This window comes from Chrysemys picta, chromosome 12, assembly GCF_011386835.1.
Source record: "Chrysemys picta bellii isolate R12L10 chromosome 12, ASM1138683v2, whole genome shotgun sequence".
Taxonomy (NCBI): Eukaryota; Metazoa; Chordata; order Testudines; family Emydidae; genus Chrysemys; species Chrysemys picta.
Window position 1 is genome coordinate 46,572,073 of NC_088802.1, and position 10,070 is coordinate 46,582,142.

The window sequence follows — 10,070 nt, forward strand, 5'->3', positions numbered from 1 at the left end:
CCTCCTTCAAACCTAGAAAACTTCATTTTAAAAACAAGGTTAAAGTTGTTAGGGGACTACAGCATACTTACCTATCACATCCTTTACAAAACTCAGGAAATTAACAGCTAGGAAATGAGTAGTTAAGGTTATCATAAATATTAAACAAACCACATAATAAATGTAGTGGCCTGGATTCAGTCCTTGCATCTGGCCAGGATGAAGTCTATACATTATCTGGTCAGGAAGGGGGGGGGGGAGGGATAGCTTAGTGGTTTCAAGGTCCCTTCCAGTTCTATGAGATAGGTATATCTCCATATATTTAAGGATGCAGGTGGCTTTGCATTCCCTTGATTCTGCAATTGAATAGCTACCTGTTCTGCTCCTAGTGCAACCTAAAACAGTCTTAAGGCTACATTAAATTACACCTGGCTGCCTATGGCACCGAAAGGCCATTCCAGTAGCTAAGGATGTCAATGGGACTGTGAGGGGAGCTGGCTGACTATAGCAACTATACGTTATGAGATGATTTTTTCCACCAATGCTGGGAGAATCTTCAGGAGGCTAATTAAACTTGGTTTATGGCCCCTTTGCATTGCTAAGGAACTGTAGTAGGGCTAAGAATCTGAGCCGTTTTCCATATCAAATACTGAGAGAGATTTCTTCACAAAACCTTAACTCTGACCCTTGAATTTTTTAAATGAGGTATGATATTTTTTTCTTGATTTCAGTATCTAAGGGCTCTTTGAAATGAGACTACATCAGAGTGAAGTTAAGAGCAGTTAATGCACAGCAACAGGGTCCATGCAGACAGTCAGTGGAGGCTAGCGCAGGGTACCCTTGCTTACTGTGAACTAATTGTTTACATAGACAAGCCCTAAGTATTTTCTTTTATGGGATGCTCTTCAAGGCAGCTGGCTCCAGACTCTGTGATTCTGGCCCAACTATACTAAAGACTAGTATTTTAGCTTTGGCAGAGGTGGTAGTATCTGATGACGCTAAAAGATGAATTCAATCCACATAGGAGAAGCTCATTCTATTCATAAAAGGATAGAATACGTATGTGAGTTATGGGTCATTTAACTGTGGATCTGTCTAGTTTATCTCCTCAATTTTATCTAATTTAACCTACCTATAATTTTTCTAAGATACCCATCACTGTGGTATCTAAGAAGAGAAACTGAAATCAATAAATAAAATGGCAAAAAGTGATTATTGTATTTAATTTTAATTTACTGTGCTTTCCTTTTCTCATATTTTGCTTTCTTCTTACTATGCCAGAGAGAGCTCTTTTGGTTTTCTTCTATACAGATCAGGAACAGATAAGCAGCTATATCGAACAAGACAATTGTTAACATGTTCTGATCCCAGTCCTGCCCTTACACTGCAGCTAACTCCATTTACTTCAATGGAATTGAAGGGGATACAAATAAGTAAAGGATTTAGCTCATTGTGTGTCAGCAACTGCCTTTAGGTGTAATCGTGTCAACTCCTGTGAAAAATAATTGTTGGTGAGGTATAGAAAGACTATAAAGTTGTATATTATAGATGTTATGGACAACTATAAAAATACACTTGGTTTGTCAGTGGAGTAAAGAGCTGTGGTTCAAAGAAGTAGGAAGTAGATATGGTGGAGCTCCTGTTTACACAAGGCCAAAACTCCACCTCCAAATTCTTGAGCAGATACACACAGAGTAGCAGAGCTGCCAGGGTTCCATTGTGCAATGAGAGGAAGTCTCAATAGAGGACGTGTGTGAGGAATGAACATCATATCCTGCATGCACTGGAGTAGTGTCATGGTGGGGCGCTTTCTGGTGCGTAGGAAGAATGGTTGGGGAATGATAGGCTATTGACAATGGATATGTTACTGCATGGATCTACTGGCCAAAATCCCCGGAAAGGCTATACTCCATGGTGCTAGGCTGGGGAAGGATACATTCCCCAAACCAAGGCCATTTTCTCAGGCTTTCCATATGAAATAAGAACTTGGTCCATAGACAAACAGCCAAATAAACCAATACCTCTTTGTGTTATTGTGCTTTCCCCCTCCAGGACTGTCAGCTGACAAGTGACTTTACTCTCCAGAATATCCTTTTCCTGTATGGGCTTCTGTTCCATCACATTACCATGATATGTACTTGTGCTTCGTAAGACTCCCATTTATGCGAATCAGCGGCTAGAGACTATTTATCTATATAGTTTGGGTTCTTGGTAACGAAGTGAGAAGTCGGCAGGATTTGGGCACTTAACTCTGTTAGAATCCTATCAAACACCTAGCTTATAATGTTTACTGCACCACAGGTAGTGTGGTCTCGTGGTTGGTGCACTGGACTAGGACTCAGGAGACCTGTGTTCTATTCTCAGCTCAGCCATTGGCCTGCTGGGTGACCTCGGGCAAGTCACTTCACCTCCTTGCCTCAGTTTCTCCACGTGTTAAACAGTGTTAATGATACTGACCACATTTGTAAAGCACTTTGAGAGCTGCTGATGAAAAGCACTATTTAAGAGCTGGGTGGTATTATTGTTTTATTAATAGGCGGCTCTTTATTTTAGCTGGCAAAGACATAACACAATCCAATGTCTGGAAATTTAAGTTAGAATCATTCAAAATGGAAATGAAAAGCCATTTTTTTTAACAGTGGGGATAATTAACGATTGGAAATGCTTATCCATGTGGTATATTCTTCTCTAATCTAATCCGGACAGACCCGGAGGTGTTAATCATTGAACTCAATGGAGCAACTCCTATTTACAGCAGCCAAGGATCTGGCCCAGGGTGTAGCTCAGCCACAAGTTGTTGGGCCGTATGCAGTCGTTACTAGGTAAACTTCCATGGCTTGGAGAGCAGAATGAATGGCCATGGTCATGGCTTTGTGCCTTCAAAATCTGTGAATGCATAAAATATGATTTATTACCAACAGAGTGGACCAGGAAATAGACTTCAAACAAGCTGCTAAACCTTCATTTCCTCACCAGTTGTTAGGCATCTAAAAAAACATAAAAAAAAGGTCAGAGGCACTGTCCAGGCAGATGGGCTGGCAAACATTACCTAATTTCCATTCTTCAGGGAAACTCAAGCTTTTTTGAAGAGTTTTCAAATGCACTGGTACTTCGTTAGCTTCATGTTAGGATAGGAAGAGAGTGTGCACTACTTCCTTATCTTGCTTTTGGTGAAGCATGTTCATGCCGGTAAGAGATTCTTCACTGGAACTGAAGGGACCTGACGGGGAGAGGGATAGCTTAGTGGTTTGAGCATTGGCCTGCTAAACTCAAGGTTGTGAGTTCAGTTCTTGAGGGGGCCACTTAGGGGTCTGGCGCAAAAATCAGTACTTGGTCCTGCTAGCAGGGCCAGCTCTAACTTTTTTGCTGCCCCAAGCAGCAAAAAAAAGTGCCGGCCCCCGAGCGCCGTGCCGCGCCACCCCCCCCCCCCCACAGCACCGCCCGAGCGCCGCGCCGCACCGCTGGGAACCCCCCCCCCGAGCGCTGTGCCGCCGGAACCCCCCGCCCCGAGCGCCGAGCCCCCGGAGCCCGCCTCCCGCCGAGCGCCGCCGGACCCCCACCCCAGCGCCGCGCCCGCGACGCCCTCCCCCCGCCAAGCGCCGCGCCGCCGGAGCGCCCCCTCCCCCGCGGAATGCCGCGACGCGCTCCCCCCCGCCGCCCCTTACCAGGTGCTGCCCCAAGCATGTGCTTGGGTGCCTGGTGCCTGGAGCCGGCCCTGCCTGCTAGTGAAGGCCGGGGGCTGAACTTGATGACCTTTCAAGGTCCCTTCCAGATCTATGAAAGACTTAACCTGGAAACAAAATCCTATTCATGGAAAGCTTCCCTCCCCCCCTTTCCCAAACACTACTTTAGAGCTAATACATTAATGAAAGCGCTTAAGAAATAAACTACTATTCATGTTTCTCACCTTTTGTTACTGAAACCTATCTGCATATCCACTTAATTTTCTCACCTTTGAATACAGTGCTGCCTGTTTTTCAGATATGATGCTTTACTGCTGAAATAATATTCTATTCATTATCGGAAGGCTGATAAAGGGCAAGAGGTCAGTCCTGTATGAAAGTAATTTTGGCCTTGAGGCGCTGTGATCTTCTGTAACGAATACTTTTAATGAAGTTACATATGACTCGTATTACTTCAAACAAGAAAGAAATGTATGTTTATATATTAAAAAAAAAAAAAACCTTCAAGAGCATGAATACGCTCGATTGAAGGCATGACTCTCTGGAGCGATATTGACATCCAGAGGCAGATATTTCAAAAGGTAGTCTGTCACCAACATTCACACTCGCAGCCACTCCATGTTCAAAATCCTTGTCCTTGCAGTTAAGAGGCTGTACTGCTCTGCCTCCGCCCACTCTTTTCATCTCCTGTCACCCCCTACCTTGCCCCCTGTGCTCTGCCCACACTTCTTGCTTCATTGCTTCCTTGTTCTCTTCCTCCCACTCTCATCTCTCTTCCACTCCCCCCATCACTCTCCTTTGCACCAAGCATATAAATCATTCTTGAAACCCATTTCTCTCAGCTTGCTTTCCATGACCGCTTTTCCGTACCATTTCCTTCTCTTGGCTTCCTCTACCTCAACCTTTGTATAAAACAGTAGAACTGATAAAACTCATTCACTGTGCTATGAGATCAATCAGTTTGATCCCTTGTTGTCCCTACCCACCTCCCTCTTACTTTGCTCCTTATCTTCATGTTGTACATTTTGTCTAATTTAGGTACGTTTTGGGGGAGCCACATGACTGTGGCTTTTTTGTCTCTGTTAAATGCCGGTCAAAGGTATATTGCTTTATAAAAGTTTGCTAATATTATTTAATACTTGCACTGTTTGGTGCATCTTCTGTAGAGAGGAGAATTTTACCCATTGTGAAGACCAGCACTAGATCAAGGATTGAAATTTTGGCCTCAGTGAAGTCAATGGCCAAACTCCCACTGACTTCAGTGGGGTCAGGATTACGCCCATGGGACTTGAGTGGAATTTAAATTGTATGTAGATCAAGTGCTGGTCCTCTGCTTGGGAGGGGATGGGATTCAACCACATCAGGTGCTTTTACTTATCTGGCATTGCAGTATTTTTGAACAAGCATTTGTGTGTGGACAGTGCTGAGTCCAGGATTGTGGAGAAAGGTCTGTCTATTTGGAAGTAGATCTGAGTACTGCAAGAGTAATGAGATCAACTTGTTCTTGTCTTCTGTTGACTTTCTGATTTGCTTTGAGCCCTGGCTAAATTCCAGTATGGATAATTATATTCTTCCTACCGAATTCCCCCTGTAGTGTCAGTTGCATATGGTATTTTTCACTTCCCTTTGTGTAGTGTTGCTGGGAGCTATTAAACAGTTGCCACATTTCACCCCAGAGTTGACTGCATTTCAGAAGTAGGTGATGTGTTTCATATAAATTTGTAAAGCATCCTGGAATTAATCTGGATTAAGGGTGCTGTATAAACATGACAACATTTGCATCCCTTCATTAAACAGACATTCTTCTTAACCTATAAATCTTAGAAAATATTCAGCTAATTTTTCTTCTTTTTCCACATTTTAGTAATGTTCCGAAGTCACCCCTTTCTCTCACAATCCTTATGCAAACCACATTCTCCTGCATCTAAAGAAAACAGATCCTTTGTGTCTTGTCTTCTGAACCACCACACAAAATGCAAGACTTATAACCTCTCTACCTTTAATTCTTCTCTCTCTAACCACCATTTGAAAGCAATATGTCTAATGGTTACAGCGCTACAAGCAGTGCGAATTAGGAGTTTTGGTTGCTGCCACTGTTTCATTGTGTGGCCTTGGGCCTCTAATGGAAGAGGCTAAAGAAGTGCAAAATATTTATTCATTATCCTCTACCACAGGAGTCGGAAGGATAGCCTAGTGAGCAGAGTACAGAAACAGGATTCAGGAGATCAAGCTTCAGTTCCCAGCTCAGCCACAGACTTTGTCTGACCTACCCAGTGCCTTGATTCCTTAAAATGGGGGAATCATTCTTCCTTATCTCAGAGCGTGCTGGGAGGACAGTGCTGATGGCTAGGTGCTCATCTAGGACCATGATGACGGCCAGATAAGTATGTAGATAGAACCCCAAAAACCCAAACCTACTTTATTTAGTAAGTATGTTCTTGTACTCATTCATACTAACAAGAACATTTGCTGTGTTTTTCTTCTGAAATCATAGTAATTTGTCAGTTCAAATAGCCCAAAACTGGTCACGTCATATTATCTTCTTGAAATGAGAATTTGGTTTTGCTGTTCAAAATTGGTCAATAATTGGGGAATTATATTTGAATGAAGGAGTAAAGGGTTTATTTAGGAGTTCTTGAAAAGCTCATTAAATTGAAGTTATAAAACCAGCAGAGCAACTAGGAATAAAACATCATAGATTGGAATAGTGGCACTTTTCCCATTAATATGCATGACTTTTACTGCTGCTATTTAATAGTTGAAAAGTCACTCTTAAGATGCATTTATTTTGTGTTCTTTCCCTTCTGGACTTCCACTCCGGCATTTTGGATTGTACAAATGAATGTATCCGAACGAGCTTTCTAAAGTCTGCCTATCAGGCTCCCTTGTTAATTTAAGCTTAATTCATCCATTTGTTCGGTGGTCCCTTCTGGCCTTAGAATCTACATCGTGCTGAGGAATCAGCCTTCGTAAAACCAGGGAAATATTGATTCTTTCCCTGTTGGATATGAAAAGGTTTGTCACAAGTGGGGCTCCAGTGAAGAGGAGTAAAACCCCTATTTCGGTCAGTATGATATCGATGCATCCTAATTTGTTTCAGAGCTGGCCAGTTATTGACCCATCCTATGTGTCCATGCAGAGAAGCAAAGAGGGGCAAGTTCTCTGTTCTGGCTGTTTGTCATGTGGATAGCTGCTTGGGAGGCAGATCAGCCTCTGTGGAACTGCTGTTTCTTCTCCTTCCCTGTGCACATGGGCAGGGAGATGAAGGGAATGTGCAGAGACATGCCTCCATTGCAGCGTTTGACACAGGCGTGCCCAATGCTGGGAGATGTATGCTACACTGTTCATCAGCCCTATACTTGGTGCATCTCCCGGACCCGGTCAAACTTTCTAACAGAGGTCATTAGAGGTGTTCTATACCTTCCTCTGAAGCACCTGGAACTGACTGCTGTCAGAGAAAGGATATCTGTATGGTATCATTCTGGTCCCTGTATGGCAATCCCTGTCCTTTGTATCTAATTAGATAAAGGGAGTACATTACATATGAATCCTATGGAGCCAAATTCTGAGGTTTTGAACTGAGGGGAACTCCCAATGATTTTGGCCTGTCTGTCTTCCTTCCTAGACTTGCTATTGAAGAATTTAGTCCAGGGTACCTAATAGTATACCACTAGGATCACGGAAAACTTCAGAGTTTTGGCGCATTGATATCCCAACTTGTCCTATAGTGGAGTAACACATTTTTTTCCCTCCCACAGAATTCCATTTTATTTAATATCAGGGGGGTAGTCGTGTTAGTCTGGATCTGTAAAAAGCAACAGAGTCCTGTGGCACCTTATAGACTAACAGATGTATTGGAGCATGAGCTTTCGTGGGTGTAAGATGCGTCTCACGAAGTGGGTGTTCACCCACAAAAGCTCATGCTCCAATACATCTGTTAGTCTATAAGGTGCCACAGGACTCTTTAAAATAAGAACAGGAGTACTTGTGGCACCTTAGAGACTAACAAATTTATTAGAGCATAAGCTTTCGTGGACTACAGCCCACTTCTTCGGATGCATCCGAAGTGGGCTGTAGTCCACGAAAGCTTATGCTCTAATAAGTTTGTTAGTCTCTAAGGTGCCACAAGTACTCCTGTTCTTTTTGCGGATACAGACTAACACGGCTGCTACTCTGAAACAGGACTCTTTGTTGCATTTTATTTAATGGAGTTCACTCTGCACATCAATAATCTCTTCCAGGACAAGTAAGATTTATTTATTTTTTAAATCTGCAGGGCTGTAGTTGCTTTTTGGGTCCAATCTAGAAAACCGTATCTGAACCCCATCAGCCACTGAGGTCTGGTTCCCGATGCAGGCTACTCAGTGCAGGCCCCTTTCTATGAGAAACATCTATGGAGGAATAAATAAGGGATGCATGATCTTGTCTTTGTCTGCAGTATAGTGGCTTGCTGTGTTTCTAAAGCTATATTATAGAGGTGTTTGTTTTTGAAAAGGGGAAAAAAGGGCAGAAATGATGAAGATAAAAAGAATATTCTAAAATTGATAGCCCATTTGTAGAAAGCAGGTTGTTTTGACAGGATTTTTAAATTACAAAGAGGAACAAAATAAGTCCAGAAGTTATTCTGATCTGTTATTACATGTCATTTTCCTGTTTGCACCGCTGGTTTTTATAACTCTCCTGCCCTGTCTTCTAGTCAGGAATGTTCCCATCTTTAAAGCTGATATTCCAAAAATATCTCATGTTAGCAATAGCTTCTGTCACAGCTCTTGACAGGAATTGCATTATGTGTTGGCTATTCTAGAAGAACTATTGGTACACAGAAGGTTAATGTTTTAACTGCTGTTTTCTACAACAATCATTTTTTTTTAGTTCTACACTACTCTCTGTTGGAACTGTGACAGTTACTATGGCATGTGCAGCATATTCTGGCTGTTTATGGATTACACATTCGCAGTAGAAGAATTTAGGGAACATGGTGGTAGAGTTTTTATGTTTACATTCCAGTGTTTGTGTGGCCTTTGGCCTCCAATGGAAGAGGCTACAGAAGCGCAGGGTTTATTGTTTTTTAATAAAAGGAGTCGGAAGGATGGTCTAGTAAGTAAAGCACTGGAATAGGACTCAGGAGTCCAGGCTTCAGTTCAAAACTCAGCCACAGACTTCCTGGCGATCGTTACATACTGGGGTTACTCTTATACCTTGACAGTTCTAATACTAGTACTTCTAAATACGCCTTGATTGATTGAGGTACTGATCCTAAAAGGAGTTTCCTATAGGCTTGGGACTCAAAGGATAAATCTTTTCCTCTTCTTGGAAATATATGGCCCCAAAATCAATGCAACTAGCAGAGCCCAGATTTCATTATACAATTATTACTGATTGTCCTTATGAGGGTAGCATCTAAAGACCAGTGAAGACTGGGACCTGATTGTGCTAAGCACTGTACAAATACAGAAGAGTAAACAGTCTCTGTGCTGAAGAGCTTACAATCTAAAATACGTAGTGAAAGATCAAATCCATAGTTATGGTTTAAACAGAAATTGTGACCATATCAAGGCTTTTTATGAGCATTTCAGATTTTTCACTGTCTTGGGGGTGAGGGAGGGAGGAGTTGTGACTGACTGATCACCAGGAATGACAACAAAAACTGGCCAAGTCTGCCTTAGATAAAAAGACAAGGACCCTTCAGTATCACGCTACTCCCAGTCCAGTGCTGAGGGCCCACTCAAGGTTTACATATCGCTGAAGTCCCATTTAGACCCTGTTATGAGACCTTAAGGAATAGCCCTGTGCAGAGTTTTTTACTGTTTAGGAACAGGAACGACAGAGGAACCTTTAAGTAAAAATTGTCAAGCTTTGAAGGGTCCTGTCATTGTAACACAGTTTTTATAACATTGGGAAGTGATTTAGGCAATGCAATAAAAATAATCACATTAAGTTACCATGGATTTTTTGTTTGTCTAATGAAAGGACAGATTATGGCCCACCTAATATTCCTGCAAGACAGAGTAAGGGAGTGCCCTGTCCTGGATAGCCCCTGTGCTGTGAACAGCTGGGGAGGAAGCAGTCTCTGCAGAGGAGTGACCCTTTTCCCGCACAAGTTGACGGGGGGTAGGGACAGAATCTTGGATTCACACCTCGAACTGCAATTTTCCTGGTAATGCATCTGTGCTGGAGTGTCAAGGGACATGCATTCTACCTGGCAGAGGGCTGGGGCTGGGTACATTCTCCCCCAGCATAGATGGGGCTGATTGTGACCCTCTGACTAACTGGGTCCCAGGTGGCTTCTGGAGCAGCACAGCAGACTAATGAGACCCATGGCAAAGCCACCATTTATCCTTCAATATTCTTATGAAAATCTCATATGCCTTGTCACACAGTTGCCATATTGGGTGAAATCCTGCCCCC